Source organism: Harpia harpyja, chromosome 3, assembly GCF_026419915.1.
Source record: "Harpia harpyja isolate bHarHar1 chromosome 3, bHarHar1 primary haplotype, whole genome shotgun sequence".
Lineage (NCBI taxonomy): Eukaryota > Metazoa > Chordata > Aves > Accipitriformes > Accipitridae > Harpia > Harpia harpyja.
Genome location: NC_068942.1, coordinates 35,567,007 through 35,591,955, shown reverse-complemented (window position 1 = coordinate 35,591,955; position 24,949 = coordinate 35,567,007). Strand labels below are relative to the sequence as shown.

The 24,949-nt window shown below is 37.8% G+C and overlaps 1 protein-coding gene across 5 annotated transcripts in view; it reads left to right on the top strand.

Annotated features, from left to right (window-relative positions):
- LRRC4C (leucine rich repeat containing 4C) overlaps nucleotides 1–24,949 on the top strand; it is a 565,233-nt gene that overhangs the window by 378,113 nt on the left and 162,171 nt on the right. The window lies entirely within an intron of this gene.

Below are 24,949 nucleotides of genomic sequence, written 5' to 3'. Positions count from 1 at the left end.
TGAAAACATTAATTTTTTTACCATCTAGTTCTAATCAGGGTTTAACAAAGGCTGCAAAAGAATAGCTCAGATTCAGTAGTGATTTAAGACAGGTGGGGAAGGCTTGAAACAGGTGCTATGGTTCTTCAATTTGTCAAGCTCAATCAGTTAAAAATCTTTGTTCCCTTGCCAAACTGTAGCTCTGGGATTTATTACTTACCTTGTTGTCACAAGAACACTAGTGTCCTGTAAACGATATGGTGCCTGGCCCTGTTGTAGAGGTTGGGTACGACTGTTAGAAGGAAAATAAATAACAGTAAACTCAAATACAGTAAATAGAATATCTGTAATTTCACTTCTAAGGCCTGATTAAAGAAGATCCAATTTTGTGACATAGCTTTGAGCAAAGAATGTATCTGTTTAAATCAAAGATGCTTATCACCACACTTGTAATACAAAGCAGTATATTTGATGTCATTAAACAAACAGAATCCTGAGTCCTATTCAGACCATAAGTTGTGAGACCCAGGCTATAGTCCTACATCATCAACTTCTTTGATTCTTATTTGTAAATACTAAACAATTCTGTCTCTGTTCTGTACCTTCCCTGCCTGGTACCCATTCTTAAATAATGAGGTTTTCAGTTTTAAATTATTAACTTGTAAATGTAAAAAAAAGATTTAAGGACAAATCAGATTTAAGGACCAGAATAAATGCACCTGGTTAAGATGGAAAATGGCAGAAAGAACAACAACAAAAAATAATGAATTTCTAAAATTATTAAAATGGTTAAAAATTGTATTTTCTCTTCACATCCTCAGCTGTCAAATTCCGTCTCTCCTTGCTGGGACTTCCATGCAGAACGTGTCTTTAGCTTAGCAAAAATTGAGTTTAATGTTTAATAATTTTAACCTTCTGATTCCCAATATTATTATATGCTTTTGTAAATTCTTTGTGAATAAGTTATTAATGATAGCTGACTTCTTTTTATGAAATTCTTAGCATAGAAGGAAGATCTGGAATAAGGAACTTGTATACAAAACAAAAATCCATTCCCAGATATGACTTGTCCCTTATTTCAAAGTCATGTAATCAAGAAAGGAAGAAACCACAACATGCAAAAATTTCTATGGGATTTCCAGATAAATTATATTCTGTATTACTTTGTGCTTGTGGCCTCTTGTTTGGAAGCTTTGTCACTTTTACTCTGAATGAGACTGCATCAGTGCTCCTTAGGGACCTGACAGCCTGGGCCACATTTTCAGTATTTGTGCTCACCTCCACTCTTGGACAGGTGGCTTTGGAGTAGCTGAAGAATCAGAATCTTTGGTTTCCTTCTCCTCAATCCATTTATGACTCCCTTCTGTCTGAGAAAATCTGTCAGCACTTTTCTTCTTTCTGAAGAAAAACAGAAAAATTCACAGAAGTAGCTGGACTAGATGAAAATGATAGTATTCAAAATGTCGTTTCCCTCTCCTCCCACCTCCCCCAAGTAATTTAGCCAGGGAGAAGCATGCATGCAGCCAGAGAGAAACTACACGTGTAATTTTCCCTCATGTCTAATGAACATTGTCTATAAAAAAAGTAATCCCAGGGAAAAAATGACAAAACTTCTTGTTTGAGGACTAAATCCATCTCGCTTAGGGCAGACTTTTTCCGTATTATCCTACCATGCTTTTCCTTGTATAATTCTAATGGATCCATATAATAAACTTGACAGACTAGTCAGCATTCTAATTCAATCTGCCCAACACCTATTCTCATCTTATTTACGCTCATCTCATCCTAGTGTTATTCCAATAGCAGATGAATTAGCTGTGAATTTCATTAAGAATTATATTTACTCATAGGAGGTTTTTTCTGATATTGACTTTTTATTGAATATCAGAATGGTTTGCTGAAACAGAGTTTGAGTGATTCTTTTTGGCCTTGCTGAGGTAGAGAAGAAGTACTATTGACTTCAGTGGGGAAAAATGTGAGCTAGGTAAGCATGTTTTGTGTCACTAAATGCTGAATACCTTTACGTACAGAATTACTAAAATTTTTAGTCTAGAGAGTTAGTTTTAAGCTTGGCTAAATATGTTATTGCTTCCTTTTGTTAGTGTAATGTCTAAATTTCATGAATATGCAGTGTTGCTTAATGCCTACACTGCTAATTGCCTTTATGTGTGGGATAGTAATTTTTCAGACTCTCAAGTTTTAACTTTTTTTTCCTTTTAGTCAGTAAATTAAAAAAAAGTAAAAAAAAAAAAATTCCCTTTCTTCAGTATTGAGAGAAATTGAAATTCAGGGGGATATCCTTGCCATCAATTTTAGGTTACTCAGGCATCTAATTAATAGACTGTAATGTGACTCAAAGCATCAAAATTTAAGTCCTAATGTAGTTTGTCGAATCAGTTAAGTGCATCCAGAAGTTGATTTAGAGCATTTAAGTTATATCAGAAAGCAAAACACCTTATATGACTTGCATAAGTCCAAGTAATTTTATGTAAAGATACTCACAGTTTAAAACTAGATAGGTTTTTTTACCTAATTTCTTAAGCCAATCTTTAAATTAAAAGTAACCAAACACTTTGTATTATGAAGAAGTGATTCTGTTCTTTGAGTTTGAGGAACCAATAAACTAGCACTTTCTACAGCAGTATAAATTATTTACATTTAATTGGCTTTTTGTATTTTGAAAGCCGTATATTATCTTAATTTTACTTTCCTATTTTCCATCTATCGTAAGAGTTTCATAATACATGATGCTTTAGCAACTTTTTTTAAAAGTAAGAACACTGCACTAATCAAAGTAAGTTATTAAGAATTCAACAGGAAAACATCTAGGAAATACAACTATGTTTTAAAAAAAATACAACCTTTTAATCTTGATTTGAGAATTCCGGTATTGAGCTGAAAAAGAATTTAGGTAGTTTCCAATACCTTTTGAGGAACATTTAATAACCATCAATGTTTTATTGAAATGTAAAGGCCTGAAGGAGCTTAAACAAAAATATTTTCCATGTGAAAATCTTTTGCATTTCTGACTGTGTTTAAACTAGAGGCAGATAAAAAATAAAAGGTTTGTTTATAATATTCTTTGATTTATAACAGTATTTTTGTATTCTGTATTAATGGTTTCAAAATCTATATTAGAAAAGAGAATAAGTGGACAAGCAAAAACTTGATAAAAATTATAAAAACCCTGCTTTTTTTAAGATTCTGCATTAAAAAAAATAAAATTCTAGCCAACAGTTGGGTTTTGACACTTCATGTTTCCCAGTAGGTGACAGAAAACAAAACCCTCTTGTGATCTCTTAAATGACACTGAGTATCTCAAGAATAGAAGTAAACAAAGGAAACCACTTCCCTCCAAGAAAACATTTCAAAAATGCATAATCAATGGTATGCTAATCAAGGATTGTGAAAATAGTTTGCAGTGAGCTAATGTAACAGGAATAAAGCCATAATTATTTGAATAATAAATACATTAATGAAATCTGGGGTTTCCCTCTAAGTAGTGTTTTATTTTGGTTGGGTTTCTCCATTTCATCTCACCTCTATTTGGAAATTATAATTGATGGATCTATACCAGGGGACTGGCAGTGTTAATGTCATCAGAATTGGACCCTCTGACATGAAGTATTCAATTAGCACTGAGAATGAAATTATTACTATTATTGCTGCTTTGAACCTAAGCTAAAATAATCTGAAATACTTTGGAAATGTTGACAGAAAGTAGTGGCAACAAACTTCCAATTTCTGAATCCATTGCAACACTTAAAATCAAATCCACGTATGGGGCTTATCATGGGCAGACAAAAGTAAGCTTATTGGTTTTTGTATTAATTGGAAACCACATGAACTTAGTGTGCTGTTGAGCCCAAACTGATGCAATGTACCTTGACTCTGAGGAGGGCTTACTGTCGTAGAATCCATATCACATTAATTGCATTTTCATAGGTTCTGTGTGGGAAGAATGAGGCACTTTTTTATAATCATTGGTGTTTCTAGAAAAAGTTTTATAATGCTGCTGACATTCATGTGTGAAAAACAATGGCTAGAACAGGGCTGTAAGTGGGAGGAGGGGGGTTGAAGTGAAAGACAGAAGTGTGAACACAGTGTTATGCTCTTGGGTCTGATGTCTCATAGATGATACTGCCTCTGTATGAAGGCAAGATACTCCAGGTCAGACAGCAGCACCTGATCAAAACTACTCCAGAGTTCCCTCAGGAACAAAGAAGGAATGTCTTGCTATTCAGTGAGTTCACATGATCATACTCAGAACAGCAATTTTTTTTGTTTTGGTTTTGGGTTTTTTTGTTGTTTTTGTTTGTTTCTTTTTTTTTTTTCTTTAAGATGGAGGAGTTATGATCAATTGCTGCCCACTGATCCAATTCATGTTCTGGATAGATAGGGAAAAAACCCTCTTTAGCCCACAGCTATGTCTGTGAATCATTCATATCTGATGGTATAACCTTTGTCTTTAGTTGCAGTTCTTCCTAATATGGTGATTGTAAGACTTGGCAATGTTTTTTGACTGTAACACCCTGGCAAATGGGAATCCTCCTGACTCTTCTCGCATGTTTTAGTCTGAGATGCTTACCTACTACCATGTCGGCCTCCAGCTGAGTCACTAAACAGAATGATCTAAGATTCCATGACTTCTTTGCAAGCTTCCAGTCACTTACATTTACATCACTTTTATAGTGAGACCAAGAATCCCCAGATATCTTGATTTAGATTATAAGTTCTCCATACTGAACTGTCATCATTTCAATAAATAACAAGACTTAACAGCTCTGGAAATCAGACTACATACATGTAGGTCCCAGAAAGTTTAGTTAAAATCTGAATTCCAGCTAGAGGCAGGACAACCTTTTTATCTGCTTCGGTAAACAGCACTGGGTGGTACCTACAGATGTGGTGATTCTCAATCACTTCTTTAAATGAAGATATTTTATTAAACTTTAAACTACAGCTGAAATAGAACTGTAGTGCAAAAACACTGGGTGAGATATGTCAAGATATTTCATCTAAGATGCCATGGCCCATAATGATAACAGTAACACCTGCCCATAAAGTCCTTGCTCATGTGGCTGTTACTTTCACATCTGCATGTTTAATCTTTGTCAGTACGTCTTGTCAATGAAGGGCTCACAAGATCTTAAGCAAGACTTTAATTTTTACCCCCTGCCCCAATGGCTAAATTGATGAATGCACTAATTGTGTGGATTGAGGAGGATTCCTAATTCATGCTCTAGAGGATTTTTTCTTTGTTTCTTTGCTCTGGCTTCAACAGAACCTTGTTCTGGAAAATGTATGTGTTTGGGAGGAGGTCATTTAGAAGAAAACAGGCTGGCTAAGAAACATGCAGGTGAAATAGTCTTGCTATTTTAAGCAAAGCTGTGCAAAAATGTTGAAGAGCAGATGAGGCTGGGACAGAAGTTGAAGGTTGTTTAGTGGAAAGTTAGTACAAAGCTTACAGAAAAAAAGGCAGAAGAATCCTATCTCCAGCTGAAATGGCAGGAATTATTTAGGGTAGGCTGAATGTTTTACCAATGTGCAAATTTGTCAAGGATATGAATAGTTAATTGGAAGTCTATCTGAATCTTTGAGAGGTTTGAAGAAATGTCTGTCTTTGGTAATATTTTGTCAACCTTTCTGCAGCACTGATGTCATTCACACAATATGTTTGCTCCCAGTGCACACAAGAAACAGTTACATGACTAAGAACCACTACACCAACTCTACTCGGTTCAGCATGTTCTGGAGCAGGGGAAAAAAAAAAAAGCTTATTTCCGACAGTACCTCAGCAGCATAACTGGAACACACATGTTATACAGTAAAATTTATGAACATAAATAATGTTGTATACAGGAATAACACTACTAAAATCAACATGGCTGCACAATCTGAACTACAGACAGTTCCTGGCACCAAAATCTGTCCTTTCAGGCAGCCTGCACTTAAGACTTAAATTAGATTACTGCAAACCTGATCAGTACTTGTATTTGGGGACATAGGTCTTCCTTCAGAAATCAGTATAAGGCAGGCCTTTGAGAAGACCCAGTCATTTTTTTCAGCCTGAACTTAGTGCTATAAAAATAGAGGGCTTTGCTAGAGAATGCACAGCGTTGGGTTTTGAACTCTGAGGTAAGCATCAGGAATACCCATTGTTTCTTCTTTTAAATATGAACATGTATATGCCAGCCCAGCCCTGTGGATTTTCCTTGAGTGACCAAAAGTGGCAGGTGGCTGCTTTGCCCTTCAGGCCTCCCTACACAATGCATTCACGCATTTTGTGATGCCTCCGATATTTAAAGCTAAGTACATGTTTAAAGCGTGATGTTGGATCGGAGCTGCGGCGCAGTGCCAGCACTCTGAAATGCTCTGCCGCAGAGCATGCTGAGAGGAACAGAGGTGTGGTGAGCACAGTAATGAGGATATTACTCCTGTTTACCAGGTGAAACCTTACTTGCGCCGAACGACTTACAGCAATACACCTGTCTGCCCTGCTGGGGCGCACGCATGAGCAAAACTGTTATCAATTATCCAAATCATGGTTAGACCGTATTCAGACATGTGTTGTGACGTTGCAAAAATGTTACTTTTGGAGTTCAGAATTTTAATTGCCTTTTTTTAAACTGCATCTTGTATTTGGTTTGTGCCTTTTATGGTTGTCTTCTATTCCTTTCTCATTCATGTTCCTGATTCCGTCTAAAGTGTGTGTATGAGGGAGGGAGAGGAACAGACTTCTAAAAGTACTTAAGGGATGAGTGGGGAGGAGTAAAATGTAAACAGGGTTTGTTGTTGTTGTTGTGTGTTTATTTTTTTTTCTTCACAAGCAGAACAAAACTGCTAGGTAGTCTCTCTGTATTTGGCACCCAGATAATTCAGCTAGCTGTAATTAACTCGCACCCCTTGTTGCCTTCACACACAAAGGCATCATGATTCTGATGAAGACTGCGTGCCTTTGGTTGTGGTGTTTGTTTGGCATAAGCTAAGCTCCAGTAAGGGAGTTCTAAAGATTGCTTTGTGCCTAGAATGAAATAAAAGTTTATGGCAGGTGATGCAAAAACTGAAAAGAATGTGATGGTGATTTAGAAGTAGCTGTCCAAGATAAAAACACCTTCTGGGTAGCTTCCATGCTCTAGGGAATGCAATGCGAAGTATGGCATGGGGAGAGTGTCTGAGAAAGCAATGTTCCCCCAAATACTTTGAGAGTGCACATCTCTTCTGGGCTGGCTGCTTCTCCATATATTTGTTTCTTGCCTGTTAAAAGTCTTATGGCAATGTGATGTTGTTTCTTGCCTATTAGAAGTCCTATAAGCAATGTGATGTTGGAAGCCAGCTGCATCATATCTCACTGTCTCAATCTTCTGAACTTCAATTCTGACAGCAATAAATTCAGAAAAAATATATTAAGTATTTTTGAATTAGTGGTTGTTTTTCTTTAATTTAAATTATTAACTTGTGGCACCTAGTATTCCACTTGTGTTGGGTTTTGGTTTTGTGGGTTTATTTATAAAAAGAAAAAGGAAAAGGCATAGCTGTGCAGGTACATAAAATCACAGGTGAAAGCCTGTGATGCTGTAGGAGTAGGACTTAAAGGTTGTAGGGAATGGAGGTAATAAGGCCAGTTTCAGAAACCTCCTTCTCCAACTCTGGACTAGCTTTGTGGTCCCCAAAGCACCTGTATCTTCCGCAGTGCTGCATTTGTATTTTGCTTAAGCTCCATGTGTCAGAGATTATGGGGAATTTAAATTAAAAAAAAAAAACCAACAGTAATAGTTTCCTTTCATTCCTGTAGAGCTGGTAACTAATTTCCACTTAACGTGTGAATGTTAGAGGTCAGATGTGTGTAAAGAGGCATGAGTATCAATGAATACTCAATGCAAATATATCCATAGCCTGAAATCCCATCCAAGTCAGAGCCAGCTTTTAATCCTTCAGGTAAAACACACGAGATTTTACGTTTTGTGTGTGAGCAATATGTTTGTGCTTCGTGTACAGTAAACATTCCAGGGTAGGGTCCTTTTTCAAAGTGAAAAGCCTCACTTGAATATTTCTGAAGGGTATTTTTCCCATTTACCTTGTGCTGTGTACCTGTTGCAGGTAACTTTTAATGTTGTACTTAGAAAAAGATATCAAGAAGTAAAAGGCTATTCAAAACCAAACTTGATAAATTCTGCAGCCACACACTGTGGGAGGTAACTAGATTAATAAGAAATTAACTAATTCTTTTGCCTGAATGCATGGTGGTAGGGTTAGTTGATAGCCTGCGTTGTGTAGTGCGTACCATTTACTGTTTTCAATTGCTTCAGTGTGTGACTTAAAAATGGAGGGTCTTCATAAATGACAAATAAAGTGCATTCTATGTGCACTATTCTGTAGCAAAAAAGGTATTTTTTTCTCTTTTGGCTGTCCAAAAGGATATTCGGTAGTGTCAGCTTTAGCATATGTGGTTGATAGATAATGATGGCCCAAATGCTGCAGGGTTAAAGTACTACTTGTTTTTCACAGAATATAATTAGCTATTAACACAAAAGTGTTTAGCTTGGAAAGACAAGTTATTGACAGGAAAATGCATGTATAAAACAAGCAGTAATGTTTATCTGGCAAATTTTGTTTTTATAATTAAACCATCTGCTGTATCGAGTAAGATTGTATAAATATCAGTGTATAGCTGTCCTAGAAATACATGTTTACAAAATACCTGTGATACTTATTAGTAGAAAGTTCTCAAGAAATGAAGATGTAGCAGGAAGAGCCTTGCAGAAATTATTTCCAGAGTAGATATAGCACTTTGAAATTAATAGGTAACAAAAAGTATCTATGCAGTGGGGTATCTACAGGTAGTCTGACTATTGGTCACCTCATCAAAAACTAGTCACAGGAGTAAATGAAGGTAGGCAATGAATGACAGCACCTCCTCTGTGAATGACCTATCTGTTACCTGTAACAGTTACACACACGCAGTTAAAACACCAAACTTCTCCCCTTTATGTATTTGAGTCTGTGCTAGTTTTTTTGAATTTAAAGAGAATTGTATCAGTGTTGTACTGAGCTCTAATGCAAGGGTGAAACTAGCAAGCAGAAAATCACGAGTCATACAGAGAAGTCTAGGGTGCCAGTTATATGATACGATGAGAACAGAACAGCAATAATTTATACACCCTCAGTATTTTTAATCTGTTTCAAAATGATTACTGAAACCTCGTAATATTCAAGCAAAGTAGATATTATTACTCATTTCATTCTTGCCTACAAGAAACCTTTCTGATCTTGCGACACAGAAATTCTGGTATCTTTGGGAGCTGAATTCTGGATTTCTCACTCAGCAGTAAGCTTTAGATCACACTTAATCCAACTTTGCTTTCTACTGAATCTTGTGTTGTAATGCATGCCAAGCAAAATGAATGTGAATTGAGTATACAATGCTGCCAAAATCAAATTCTTTACTACCTTGTGTTTGTAACTGGGCTTGCACATACATTTCATTCATTCTGACTCTGGTGATTATAACAGGTTAAAAAAAGAAAAGGCACAAAATTGCTATGATGGTGAAGAATCAGACGTATTTATTAATTGATATAAATAGCTAGTTTGAAGACAAGCTTCAAAACTCAGAGGCTATCATGAGGTATAAACAAAGCTCTTTGTGATGTTTAAGGAGGTGTGATAATTCTGCCTACATTCTATATAATATCATACAGACTTGGGGGATTTATGTGGGTGTTCTTAGATTACTGACATTCTACAGAAGCTCATTACTTGAATGCGCTTTCTGAATAGGAGATTTGAACAATGCCCACTGTGCTCCCACAATATACATGGTACCTAATATTGAACTTAGATGCTGTTTTAATGAGAAATAATAACGAGCAGTTGAAGATAAATTGCTTTCATTATAATCTAACATTTAAGAAACATAACATTTTACTTTTCATCTTAGAAATGTGATATTATCAACTAGAAGCAGAAAAGAGCTCACTTGAATAATATAATTTTGATGTTCAGGTCTTAGTACTTTAAAAAAAAAAAAAAAATTAAAAAAGGCCCCACCAATAAAATTCTTTTGTAAGAACAGTGTTGTAATGCGTCCTGTTATATGAGAGGGACAGTTCTTCTTTGTCATTGGAGATATTTCAGGAGGATCTTTGATTTCAGATACTGCAAGAAGCTGAAACTCAATAGCTGTTGTTTGTCATTCTGAGGATTTACCGGCTGGCAAAGTAATGACTGTTTATGGTCATTATCAATTGAATTTGACCAGCAGATTTTTCAAGAAATCTAGTATCAAGCTCAGATTTCAACCTACTTCTGAATCCTGATGATTGCATTCTACATCCTTAAATTTGTCTGGCACTTTTCTGTTGTTGTACTGAAATGGTAACAAATACAGTAAAACACATAACTCCCTTCTCCTCCCCCCAGAAAAAAACCCAACCAAACAACCCCCCAAAACATCAAACCCTGCATTGTTCCATCTTTGAGAGACTTACACTTTGGCTTTCTGTATTGGGTTTGCGTGACAAGGTTTTGGTAGTGGGGGGCTACAGGAGTGGCTTCTGTGAGAAGCTGCCAGAAGCTTCTCCTATGTCCGACAGAGCCAATGCCAGCCGGCTCCAAGACGGACCCACCACTGGCCAAGGCTGAGCCCATCAGCGATGGTGGTAGTGCCTCTGGATGACATATTTAAGAAGGGGGAAAAATTGCTGCGCAACAGCAACTACAGCTGGAGAGAGAAGTGAGAACATGTAAGAGAAAGTACTCTGCAGACCCCCAGGTCAGTACAGAAGGAGGGGGAGGAGGTGCTCCAGGCGCCGGAGCAGAGATTCCCCTGCAGCCCGTGGGGAAGACCACGGTGTGGCAGGCTGTCTCACTGCAGCCCATGGAGGTCCACGGTGGAGCAGATATCCACCTGCAGCCCGGGGAGGACCCCACGCCAGAGCAGGGGGATGCCCGAAGGAGGCTGTGACCCTGTGGGAAGCCCACGCTGGAGCAGGCTTCTGGCAGGACCTGCAGATCTGTGGAGAGAGGAGCCCACGCTGGAGCAGGTTTTCTGGCAGGACTTGTGACCCTGTGGGTGACCCACGCTGGAGCAGTCTGTGCCTGAAGGACTGCAGCCCGGGGAAGGGACCCATGCTGGAGCAGTTTGTGAAGAACTGCAGCCTGTGGGAAGGACCCACATTGGAGAAGTTTGTGAAGGACTGTCTCCTGTGGGAGGGACCCCACGCTGGAGCAGGGGAAAAGTTAGGAGTCCTCCCCCTGCTGAGGATGAAGAAGCAGAGACAACATGTAACGAACTGACCCCCAAAACCCATTCCCTGTCCCCCTGCACCACTGGCAGGGGTGTGTGGGGGGTAGGTAGAGAATCCAGGAGTGAAACTGTGCCCGGGAAGAAGTGAGGGGTGGGGGGAAGGTGTTCTAAGGTTTGGGTTTATTTCTCACTACCCTACTCCGATTTTGATTGGTAATAAATCAAATTAATTTTCCCCAAGTCGAGTCTGTTTTGCCTGTGATGGTAATCGGCAAGTGATCTCTCCCTGTCCTTATCTTGACCCATGAGCCTTTCATTATATTTTCTCTCCCTTGTCCAGCTGAGGAGGGGAGTGATAGAGTGGCTTTGGTGGGCACCTGGTATCCAGCCAGGGTCAACCCACTACACTTTCCATAAAAAGACTTTTCTACACACATAACTGAGGGACCTTTTTGATGAAGGTCTTTATGATTCTTCAAGGTGAAAACAACTGTATAAATATAGTTTTAGGCCTTCACCACCTTAACCTTCCAAAACCATCCAAATCTTTTATTCTGTACTTCATTTGTTGACCTTCGGCTTCTGTTTTTCCCACTTGAGGGATCAGTTCATTATGGTCCATCTGTCATCACTTCGGAAAGAGATGATGGCTTGACCCACAAGAATCATTTGTGCATCGTGTTCCTGATCGTTGTGTGTCTAGTATGCCTGTTTATTGTGGGTTCTGCCACTATGACTTAGCTTTTTGCTTCCTAACTTATTTATCTTCTTGCGGATATGTGTTTGAAAAGGTATCAGCTTTTCAATATGCTAATGGAGTAATACTACTGATTTACTTTCCTTTGAGTAGTGATATTGAAGAACCTTCCAAAGAAAATTATACCTTATGCAGTTCTTTGTCATTTACAATACATTTGAAGACAAGTAAACAAGTCCCGATAAAAAATTAAAATCTTCCCCACAGCACTTTACGTTGATTTTTAATTATGAAGTGTGGCTTGTAAAACTGGAATTAGAACCAGCTTTCTCCAGTATTAGCAGGACAACTCTTTGCATCAGGAATTCCCAAACTGCAGTTTGTTTGCCACTTACGGCCAATGAAGTATCTTGTGTATGCCACAAAGGAGCATTTGCACAGCAGTCATTCTCAGCAGAGCATGCTGATTGTCAGGGCTGTAACAGCTGCAATATTTCTTCCAGCTGCTCAGAGAGCTGGAGCTTTCTGCAAATGAGATGCCAGAAAACCCCTCAGCTATACACTCTTGATCCCGACTCCTTCCCAGACCAAGACACAGTATTGGTATTAGTTATGTATTCGGTTTTGCCACTGGTCCACTAGTGCCATTTAAGTGACCGAGATGAATGTAACAAGCAAGAAGCAAAGAAGGGACCATATGGTGAAATGCAGCTAAATAAAATAAGGCATGGCACACCACCTCTGTGAAAAGAATTTTTGCCAGTGAGATGAGATTTGTGATCCCCTACATGATATCTCATCTTTCAATGGCTTTCTGCTTTAGGAAGGATACTTCAGAAAAAGTCTACTGGCTTTGACTGTTGCTAGAATACACCTCTTATGAGAGATTCTGAAAATCTTGCTTTTACTCTTTAATTAAAGATAGAGAGTGAGGGAGGTGCTGTAGAATATTTGGCACTGAGGAGACAGAAAGGCTTGTTCCAAATACTAAGGTTCTTATCAGCGTAACTGAAGGTAGGACTTCTTTTTAAAAAAAACAAAACCAAACAAAACCCCAAAAACCAAACACAAAAAGCCAAACTAAACAACCCCAAACACTTTAGAATCAGAAATTATTTATTTTCACAATTTGAGCTCCAGATCGAGCTCCAGTCGATTTGGTTCCTCAGAGAATTGTGCGGAGAGAACGTGAACCATATACTGACAGAAGTTGTAATAATGCATATAATGGTTGAGAGTAAGGCAAAGGAATGAAGAGAAAACAACATCAAAATTAAACAGCTTAAGGAGTAGGCAGAGAAACAGGAGAAAATAAGGATAGTCCTAAATGGAGGCACATGCACTTACTGTGAAGATTCAGGTCTTTGATAAAAAATGTGCCTGTTTCTGCAACAGTAACTTAAGAAAAAAATGCTCTGCAAGGTGTCACTTACATGTTTCCCTTCAGTATTTTTTATTATATTGTTTTGTGGGTTTTGGTTACTGGAGCAGGAGACTAGAAGCAACAAAACATCAGGATAGGATGTTTTCATGGGATATTTTGAATGTTCGTAAGAAGTACCTTAACGTTACTGTGGGCAAGACTTACACTTCAGCTAAACAACTGCACTTTTTTGACCTTATCTGGAATAACTGTCTATAGTCAATCAAAATGATTACATTAATGACTGTAGCTAATACATACTCGTAAAGAAATAAAGTAAAATGTCCATAATACAGATCACACTGGGTATGCCTTCTCTATCACTAAGTACAGAAATTTAAAATGGGTACTATTTGCAGAATTTTTTAGAAATTGAAAGATGCAGTGCACAAAAAAATTAAGAAAAATCAATCTTGTGTTAAATACGAGTTGGCTTTTTTCACCATTGTCCTGTGAAATACTACAAACAAAATCCCCCTTCAAAAATACTAAAATGCTACAAAAGGTGTCGTAGTTACAAGAGAGAATATTTTGTTATTATGAAGCTATTTATTCAAGTAAACTAGAGAATTAGGTCACAAAGCAGAAGTTATGTGTCTCCATCCTTTGGACATGCTTTGCTCTTGAAAGTGCTACCATTTACCTCAACATTTGCAAGTTTAGGGTATCTTTTCCTTGAAAGCAAGTTGAAGATGATGAATCTAGCTGAACATTTATGCACCATCAAGCAACAGGACGGACATAAATTATCATATATTCATTAAGTAAATTAAACATGACACCTTCAGGGCTGTGACTTGAAAGTGCTATAATGCAAATGAGATAGATACAAAGAAAGTTAGTGGGAGAAGAGCAACAAATGCTCTACACAGAAATAAAGTACCCCTGTCATATGGCGTAGAAAGTAGGTGACTTCCAAAATTCCATTAGAAGCCTCTCTGACTCTTCAGACAATTATTTTTGTAAAATCATGCTCCACCTAACTGGAGACTAAGCATGGAGACTACTCCAAACTTTTGTTTAGAAAAACTTTCATTATGGCTTCAGATCTACAAGTTGTTTTCTGAACTGTTACACAAAAAGTGGCTGTTGCCAGGGAAGTGTTGGCCAAAGCACTTTCAGCAAAAAATGTAAATGCAAAACAATTTCACGAACTCTGGAGGGATTTGTCTCTGGGATGTAATAGAAATATAACAACCCACAACCCTTGCCTAAAAGGAAAAACTAAAAAGCTTGGAGAGGGGGCAAATCAACTTCTTCCCTTCTTTTAAAATAATCATATATGTTTATATTAAAGAGTTTTGCCAGCTGCTCAAATTATATTGCTAGTCTAGTCTTCTCTGTAAGATTTGCTTCCTGAAATCAGTTTAAAATTTTACTTTGCTTTAAAAACAAGGAAACAAAACCCAACAACCAACTCTAAAAGGTAAGTTTCTGGATTTGTGCTTGCAAAGACAAGTGTCAGATTGCCATCTGATAGAGAAAAGAAATGCTGTATTTATTGTTTTCAACTTGTGATGTCCCTATGCTTCTTGGAGGAGACTAATGTGATTTGTTTGTTTGCTTTTTAATGTATAGGGCAATATATACAAAATGGACAAGAACAAAATGGAAAGACAGTTCCTTTTGCTAAAACTTATTGGTACCTTAGGACATAGCTTCAATGATCATGAAAGTGCCCCAGAAACATCTGAGTTAATGCTGACTTAGTTCAAGAACCTAACTACGTGTAGTTGCGTGGGTATGGTTCTGCATCTAAATTTACCTTCCTAGCTGAGATTTTACTTACTTGATTGGTGCGACAGTAGTGTCTATATACTTCTGACACCTAAGGCAAGGAGCGTCCTTAGGATTTACTAGTAAATCTTATTTTACCAGCTGTTTAAAGCTTGCTCAAAAGTTTCTGCACTTAGATTATGCACTTAAAAGCACAACTCCCCATTGGAGTGTATGGGTCATAAAATCCAGCATCTGCAATTGTAAGCAGTCAAATCATATAATCCCTTTCATAAATATTGTGCATGTGGGGAAGGGGAGATTTATGAAGAGTCAATGCATGAGTGGAGTGATTCACTGTATCTGCCGCCAATTGTCCTATGGAGCTGGCAAGAAAACTGGGTATCAAAACCTGGATTTTTTCCTTTAGTTGTCATGTTAATGTGTCGGAATTTTCTAGCAAAGTCATTGCTGTCGGGGTGACAGTTATTATAGTGTGTTTTGTAATGGGAATCTAGATATGCTTTCTGAGATATTTTTATGAGCTTCTGCTCCCTTTTATAAATTGCTGTCTTGGTATGCTGTCAAGGTGTGCTATCAAGGTATGCTATCAACTGCTTGAAATATTTGCTCGCTTAAGGTCCGACTACAAAACAAACACTCATGTCCACTGTTGTTTGTGGCAGGAATCTGACTAAATTGATTAGGATACACATCAGCAGACATGTTATCCTATATGGAGTCACTTTTACACAAACAGCCTTTTATACCATACTCCTGTGCCTGAGAATTAAGAAATGTAGTTAATCTCTCCCTGAGTGGCTGTAAAAATAATTAACTTTAGGTTGTGTAAAATAGAAAGGATTTTGAAAAGCCACGGGAGGTTATTAGCCAGTGTTATTTTAAAATTATTTTCCATTTCAGTTTGGGATGAAGGTTCTATTTGTAATGTCATTTAATAAGGCAGAATGCTTTCTTTTTGACACATGGTGACAGAGTATGGGAAATTGAACAAGACTGGCAGGTCCCTGAGAAATTACAATGGGGATTTGTGTAAATGAAGATGATTATGCTGCAAACTTGTGTCAGTGAAAGCAAGATATATTTAAAATCAATTTCCAATGGACATAACTAGTTCTTCAACCTGAAAAAGATCTCATTTTTGGATGGAAGATTAGCTTACAATAAAAATTTGTATGTTAAATTGCAGGCTAAAGAATTTCGTCAAATTATTGTTTTTTTTCTTTTAACGATAAATGTAAGTAGCCATTTCTGGCTCCACATGCTAAGTGTTTCTAATATACAGATCCTGGATATCACTTTGAACTTACTGAACACAACATAACTGAAATTTTGCATTCTCTATTATGTGTGCATTGGAAGACTCAGTTTTTAGAAATTATGGGTATCTTTCAAGATTGGTATGGCTTTGATCTCCAACTGTAAAGTATGGACATCAATGACCACAAAAGTTCACTGTTGCCTTTGGGTCTTTTTATATTTATTTCATATATTGCAGATGAGTCACGCTTGCTTTGCCTGTGCTTCAGTAAAAAGAAGCTTTGTAACTAGTATGGTCAAGCTAAAGCCAGGTTAATAAAACTTTCTGAATATAAGAATCTATAGGATGGGGATGCACAGTGGATCAGCTACTGCTGCCTTCATTTCAAAATGTGGCTCTGGAAGAAGGTAATGCAGCCATTACCTTTTAAGTACAGATAGATAGCTAAGATACTCAATTCAGACAAGGGACACCAGGGTCTGTGCCTGTTGGATTTTAGATCCATTTGCACGTTTCCCAGGAGAGAGGTTGCATGGCAGCTGAAAGAGTCATCATACCTATGACAGTTTAGGATGATGTCTATCTGTGCTTGCTGTTCATTTCTCACATTCATTTTGATCGTTTACCCTATGACTAATAACCAGATTCAGTTAGTGATTCTTTGGAGACATTGAAGTATGAAGCTATCGTCAACATGTGTCTGAAATTATTCCAGAGCACATGGTCAGGGATTATATGGATTAAAGATGACCCTGGAATGTCTGGAACTATAAGAACTCAATGTGTTTATCTTTTTCTCTGCTTCTGAAGGAAAAACTTGTGCTGCAAAGTACTACAGAATAAAACATGGTACAGTTTCCCAAATAGATGGGGGATAGTGGGTGATCATGCATTTTTATTTAAATTTATTGCTCACAGGAGTTTTGATGATTATATAAAATCACCATCATCAGGATAGATATAGATCATGACTTGTTTTAAAGTAAAAGTTAAAGTGCTTCTTAGCAAAATGCATCTAACCTGTCCTGCTAGGAAGTTCATTAAATAATACAGTGTAATGTATTTGTAATCATTACTTCATAACAGACTCTTAGGTAATGCATGAAATCTGCTACAGAAGACAACACACGATCCCAATTGCTCATCTGCCTCCGTAAGTTCTACACGCAGTGTGAAAGAAGACAGAATATGGGCATAAACATCTGATCTACTACTGGAAAATTTTATAAAGACTTAATAAGTACCTACCTCTTGAGAAATTTATAAAAATAGTCACACAATATGAAAGGCAGTGTGGGGGAAGGGGATCGGGGAGTGTGAAAATGACATTAACTGAAGAGAGGGAATATCCCTCCTTTTTATTCCGTGCTTTTAGCCATCCATCAATATCAGTGCTGGCTTTACATAGTAACAGTGCTATTAATATTCATCACTGCATTGCTTTAAATTTGCAGATAAAATGAATTGGCTGGGAGAGACCAAAACCACCCCCCAAGTACAGTTGTGCACTTCTTATTTCAATTACAGATCTGAAGAAAGCACTGGCATCGCATAGAGAAGAGCTTTTAAAAGCAAGTCCTACATATAGGTAATGGAAATTTTTGATGAATTTTTAAACATGGCATTTACTGCCTGAGGAGTGAATGGTGGGGAGATAGTGATTAGACAACAGTTTACTCTCCCATTTACTGGTGACATCAGACTGGGACCAAAAAATTTCCTGTGAAACTTTTGAAAACCAAAGACACTTATTACATGGGGATAATCAGCTTATGCTTTCATGAGTGAGAAGCAACTTTTGAGCAATTTCAGCTACAGAGAAAAAAACCCAAGAAAACAGCTAGAGAACGCTGATGATTAGCATTACCTTGTTGCCTTGTTATCCCCATACATGTTCAGCCCAATGACATCTTGTAACAGAGCAGGAGGACCATTGTTATATCTTTCTTATCAACTGCTCCCAAAGCTCCCCAGCTACATGGTAAAACTTTGGAGTCATCATTAGACCGTGAACACCCTCACCAGAAGACACTTACCAACTTTGGCTTTTCTGAAGTCTAGTGAGCCCAAACCCAGAGCCTCCAGATTCCGTGGCTCTTTAAGAAGGTAGTCCACTCTCCCTCTTCCCCTTCCATTCCTGCACCTGAGAATGGATTATATTAAGAATTAAATTAAATTGATTGATTCTAGGATTGGAATTTGGTTTGTGGGATATTGTTTTCATAGGCAATGCTTCAGTTTTAACTTGGCTGTCCCCCTGCTTGAGGGACACAGTATGTCAACATCTCATTCTGCCAGTACTGCCATTTTCAAGAAAACAGTGATGACCTTTGAAGGCACTTCTTGCTGGAGGAGTATAGGAAAATGCATCTGAAACAGCTAGCATATAAGTGCAAAATTGAACTGCCTGTTTGGCATCAAATCCCCAAATGGATACCCTTATTCCATACTTGGAGACTTTCTGTCAATTAAAAATTAGATTAGTCCACTCTAATGGATGTGGGGTGTGGAGAGATACTGTGAAGGAGCTGTTCAGCAAGAAGTATGACACGCTTACGGTTTTGTTTCTTTTACATGGGTGATTAGCCAGGAGATTTCTGTTCACTTACATTTCCACTGAAAATCTGTACTTCAAAATCTGAAAATGCAGACTTCCCATAATGTCTTTCCATTTTAACCTGATGTCCTGTAAGACAAAGTTACTGCTGAACTTGTTATTGATTCTGTGTTGTCCTTGAATCAGATGTTTTCACAGTGCCAAAGCAGCAGAAACTGGATTATTTGGCCAGGAGAATACATTTCTGTAGAAATAACAGTGGTCAGAAAATTTGAAGTTAGTTAAGTAAGATGTAAGTTGACTGTAAAGCCAGGTTCCTAAGGACTGTTTTGTCTTATCACAAGACTGAATATATTTAAGGAACTTTCTTTTCATAAAGGCAATGCATCTTATACACTCCTTTATATACTAAGGGTTAAAGAGTAAATTAAGAGTTAGGATTTTCATCCCTTTCTCCTCTTCTTTCTTATAAAAGATGGAGAAAGGTAGCAACAAATGTTTAGGTTCAGTTTCTGGAAAACTGATGAACTTGTTCTTTAGGATATCCTGTGGCTTTAATCAGAGGATCACTTGATGCCCACATTGATCATTAGATTAGACACAGCTTGCATGTGTGTATGCGTGCTGCTTTCTATAATGGCATGAAGGTCGTAGCAGTTGGGTAGCATATGCTGCTAGTCTGCTGCATGGTTACACTGAATTTGCCCATTAAAGCCATGCGTAAATAAAGCTCCATGGTGATTGATGGGGCTGGACATTTTCTTACAACATATGGCTGTGGATTTCCAGGTATCTTGATGATTTTTTTTTTTTTTTGACAGTTGAGAAAATTATTCTAGTTCTGATTCAATTCATCCTGTTACCGTAGGAGAAGCTGTGAAAGATTCATAACCTTCTGTAGGGTTAAACCATATTGATAGCTGAGATACCATGTGACTGAGAAAATACGTACCTGGTTTTTTCTGAAATTGCTTTTAAAAATAATAGGAAATATTATATGAATTCTAAATAAGATTTAAAGCTTTGTAAGGAGTAGGAGTCACTTGTGTTCATTCATGTTTCCACACAATTTTTATACTGTTTTGGTTGTTCTAAATTATGGTATGAATTCTGTCCAAATTCCAGTTTCGCTAATAACTGTATTCTTATTTCTTAAGTACTTCTCCCTATATTTTTCCAAATGAGAGAGATTCTTCTTCATTTTTTACTTGTAATTGTTCTGCAATATTGCTATGAGTACTTTACTAAACTTTTGCCTTTATTTCAGGATGAATACAACAGTTGTTGGTGTCTTGCTCTGCACTTTGTGAAGTCCTTTGCAGCGAGTTGAAATGAAAAACATTATTTAAAAAAAAATCTCAAAGTGATCTATAGTAATATAATTTGATAGTATTTTATATCTACTTTGATTCATTTATCTTTCATTTTGTCATGAATAATCGTTGAATGATAGCACTGTCTGATGTTGAAGTACTCGGTTTTCTAGCTGACTCTGAGTGCAGACTTAAATTGTGAGGGTCCCAGAGAAGGGAGGACACTATATGCACCCTGACAGGTTTTGGCTGTGAAAGTGCACATGGGTTTTCAGCTCTTCTTCTTCACCAGCCTACAGAACTGTACAAATCATGGGGGGCCAGTGCACAATAAGCAGGAAAAATGTGGGACAGCAGGAGTGTAAGTGTCAAGTATGCAGTCAGCTGTGACAAAAACAATTTAGTTAAATTGTAAAATGTTATCTGAAGAGGTAGAAATTCATGTCTTGGCTATAACTAAAGTTGGTCCTACTGCCTGGAGTTTATGCTGATTAGAAACTCAGAATGGTAATTTCTTTTAAATTAATGATCATCTGGAAGACCGGTGGTTGACTCTCTGACAGGGACACAACTAGCCTGACCAGCAATGCTTAGACCTTTTAATAGAATATGGATTATTTTTATGGATGCTACAGCTTCAAACTGGTATCCATAAGGCATAGCTAGAAGCCAGATTCCATTACTTTAGCTCTTTTAAATGCCTGTGTGATCTGTCTGCATTCTCTCTTACTGGTTGTGGGGACTATGTCAGAGCAGCCCTTTATTCTGCTTCTAAAATCTGAATTTGTTCCAAAATACTTCAGAGGTCTATGGTTTAGTACTTTTGCCCATGCTGGGGTGGTGGGGGCGGGAACGGGGAGGGGTGAGAAGAAAAGGCTGGTAGACAATCTTAGCCATGATAAATAAGCAACTACATTAATCAACTTCTCTCATCATGACAACAAACAGGTCTTCCTGGTTCAAGTATCTACCTTTGCCTTTTATAAGAGAAACAGAAAGAGAATCAGACTCTGATAATACTGCACTGAGCTCTGAGGCTCATCTCACTGTAAATTTTTAAAAGGCCATAGAATGCCACAGTTATGTTAAGATTTAGTGACCCTTACTCAAGCAATGATTACATGAACTAATAACCCAGTGCTGGCCTATCATAAAAAGAATGGACTGTCCTGCTAGCTTCAAAGCTTAAGAGGTTCAAAGTGGTTATTTTCAGCATGTAGGGTTTTCTTTCGCAAAACAGAAAACATGCAATTACTGCACAATGATAGAAGGATGGATGTTCATTGAAAATAATAAAACAATGAAGAAATCAGCAACAGTTTGTGGCTCAGCTGTGCTTACTCCATTCTCTACTCAACCATCCCCCTACATCCCTACATACACTTACTCTGTTCCTCTGCTTTGCCCACTTACACCGTCAGTAACTGTGTCACCCGTTGCTACCTCACCATACAGATGTATGTTTTAGGATAGAGCTTTGGAAATGTAGGCTATGCTGCTCAGGTGGAGTGAGGCTTGCTCCCAATCCAGGAGGAAAGGGAAGAGTGTTTTTTGTGACTCCAGATCACAGTCTCTTTCCCAGTGGGACAGTGTACCCAAACTCAAGGCTTGGGGGACGTCCATAAGTAAGCCTTCGTTTTAAAGGATTGTACTTGGCATTTAGACAGATACTACTGTATATGAATCTCAAGGTCATTCAGACTTAACAAAGTACCTCTCACAGTAGTCCTGAGAGCAATTATCAAAGTTGAAAGTTTCAGAAGTATTACTGGCTGTGTGTGTCTGTACTGAACTAATTGTGTCTTTATTTTCAGAATTGCTGAGTATCCACAGATTTCTCTGCAGATAGTAAAAGCAGCGAGTATTTTGTACTCGGTGCAAGATACATAAAACTGAAACATTGTTATGCCACCAAATTACTATTTTGAAATGATCTATAAAGATAACCTTAGAAACATCCTTTTCTTGCCTCCTTTAAAGCAGTGTTTAAATGAAGAAAAACTTGTTCACGGTTAAAATGAGAGTACTTTTTCGCTCCAATGAAAAGGTATCACTACTCCTCCTTCTACCTACAGGACAATACACCTCCATTTGGTAATGAGAAAGCTTTTGTTATACTCCGTATGTTGGTTAAAAGTGAGGTGTCTGCCTCATGCAATTGATTCTTTGCATGTATTTCGGAGTGAAATTGTGGGGAGAGACTGCTACTGAGACAGCCAGTGTCATTTCAGCTGTTTTAAATCGCAATTTGTCTTTAACAGAAGGGAAAAAATGAATACAATGTAGTACAATAAAGTAGTACAGTTGCCTGTCATTTCCATAGCACCTTGGAAAATAAGAGAACTGAAATGGCATGTTGAGTATGTTGGGGAATAGATGAGACCAGAGAACAATGAGCCAACTTTGTTTCTAGGCGGTTATAGTACAGAAGACAAATAGTAACAATACCAGGTTTACTCATTACACAGCAGAGTGCTTACTATTGCTGTATATGCATGGTAATTTACGTTCACACAGCACCGTTGGTCTAAGGTGATCGGTGCAAATGTCCATGCTGTGGCCAAGGATGCTGGCTGAGTTCGAGAACCATAGGACAGTGTGGAAGTAAGAACCAGCAGCTTTGTGAGGCTTGGATGGCTCGAGTTCAATTCCTGTCTCTGCAACAAGTTCTCTTTGTAGTTTGAGACATTTTGGTCATCTTGGCTTGTTTGGCTCTTTTCCGGGGATGGGGGGAAGCAGCCATATTGTCTACTCCAGGGGCTAGAATGTATTGTCATAATAGCACAATCATAGAATCACAGAATCATTTAGGTTCAAAAAGACCTTTAAGATCATCGAGTCCAACCGTAAACCTAACACTGCCAAGTCCACCACTAAACCATGTCCCTAAGTGTCACATCTACACATCTTTTAAATACCTCCAGGAATGGTGACTCAACCACTTCCCTGGGCAGCCTGTTCCAATGCTTGACAACAGTGAAGAATTTTTCCTAATATTATATCTAAACCTCCCCTGGTGCAACTTGAGGCCATTTCCTCTCGTCCTATCACTTGTTACTTGGGAAAAGAGACTGACACCCACTATAATAGATGGGGACCATGCAAGGGGATTTTTCTGAGCTAACGGGTATCATAGGGAAGCCGTCCAAGTATTGCAACCTCTGAAATGTCTGGTGCCGGTGGTGTTGGGGACTTTCTAGCTGCAGATGTGCCCTGGCTATGCCTGATGAGATGTGGTCACTCGATAGACAGATAATTTGGTTTAAGTGTAATCTGGTTTTGCTAAGCTGTGTTCAAATGAAGATCTGTGTTCATCCTTACTGCACAGTTAAACAGCCATCGTATTTTAGTGTGCAACAAGGATTGGGATGTAAAAAAAAGAATACATATCCCACTTGAAAATGGAAGAGAAAGCTAGGTTATCTGAACCTGACTAGGGATCTCAGACGTTTGTCAGAACATCAAGAACAAGGTCTGTCTGCTCATGAATGGCATCATGAAATTCTTAAAATCTAACGGTTGCCAGGACCTAATTTTAAGGCTCGTGCTATAAGATCACCTGCCATGTAAAAGTGTAGCAGTTTAAGGTGCAAAACACCTTAAGATTTATAGAAGTAATCTGACTGTAGATGTTTGATACTTCCATTTCATAGTTGTACCTCAGAAATCATTTGCAAAGTGAAATATCAACTCTTTTTGTGTGTCTCTTTTGTAAAAAGATAGTTTAAACTATCATTCTGTATAATGGACAGTGACTGGATTCAAGTATCCAATGTAGAACATCAACAAATATCAGTCTTATTTTCATGTTCCTTCTAACAGGGCTGCCTCCCATACCAAAAGGGATATTATCAGATTGTGTCACAAACCCAAACTCACCACACAACCAAACCAGAAAGTGGAGTTCAGGTATCTAAGAAATCTTTCTTTCTTTCTTTAGATGGCATGCATTTGAAGTAAAGCTGAGACTAATGGAAACTTAATTTGATGTTAACTCTGCAAGTTCCTTTAACATTTTACAACTCTTAGTTTGATTGGTAGTATTTTACTATTTTTATCCATTTCACTGAACTATCACTAATAATGTGACAGTTGCATCAGAATGGTTTCCAAGGCTTTAACGATCTGGCAAGAAGATGTGAATTGTTCAGCATTAGACTAGATGCCTCAAAAGTATGTCCTACTCACAAGACTTTTGTACTCAAAATCACCTGACTTGTACTTCTGAAAGCACTTTATTAACTTTAAAAACCAGCCATAATGAAAGAAAATCTGCTAATGCAGGAGGTAGGATTTATCACAGTGAATTCAATATTGCTTGAAGTATTTTGATAAAAGAATATTTTATATATATACACAAACACACCCCCATCAGCATGATTTAAAAAACTCTAGACTGTTATCTAAATGTGATTTTTATCCCAACTGCCCTCATCTGACCTTGAAAGAAGCCCAACATAAACTTTCAGTGATGGTATAAAAGCAGATACCTTTTTTCCTTTGTATCTATCATTGAAGAAGAAAGTAAAATATTTACTGTTTGTCATCAGGCTGAATATCTGATCTAGTAGTTGAGAAACCCAGAAAAGGTGAAAAGGATGGCTGTTCTGTAGATTTGTACAGCTTAGTGCAGGCATTATCTTTCTACTGTGAACCTGAAGGATGTACACACCTTCACTACGTAATGCAAGGAGACTCTCCCTCCTGTGTAGCTGCTGTTTTGGAGGTGACAAA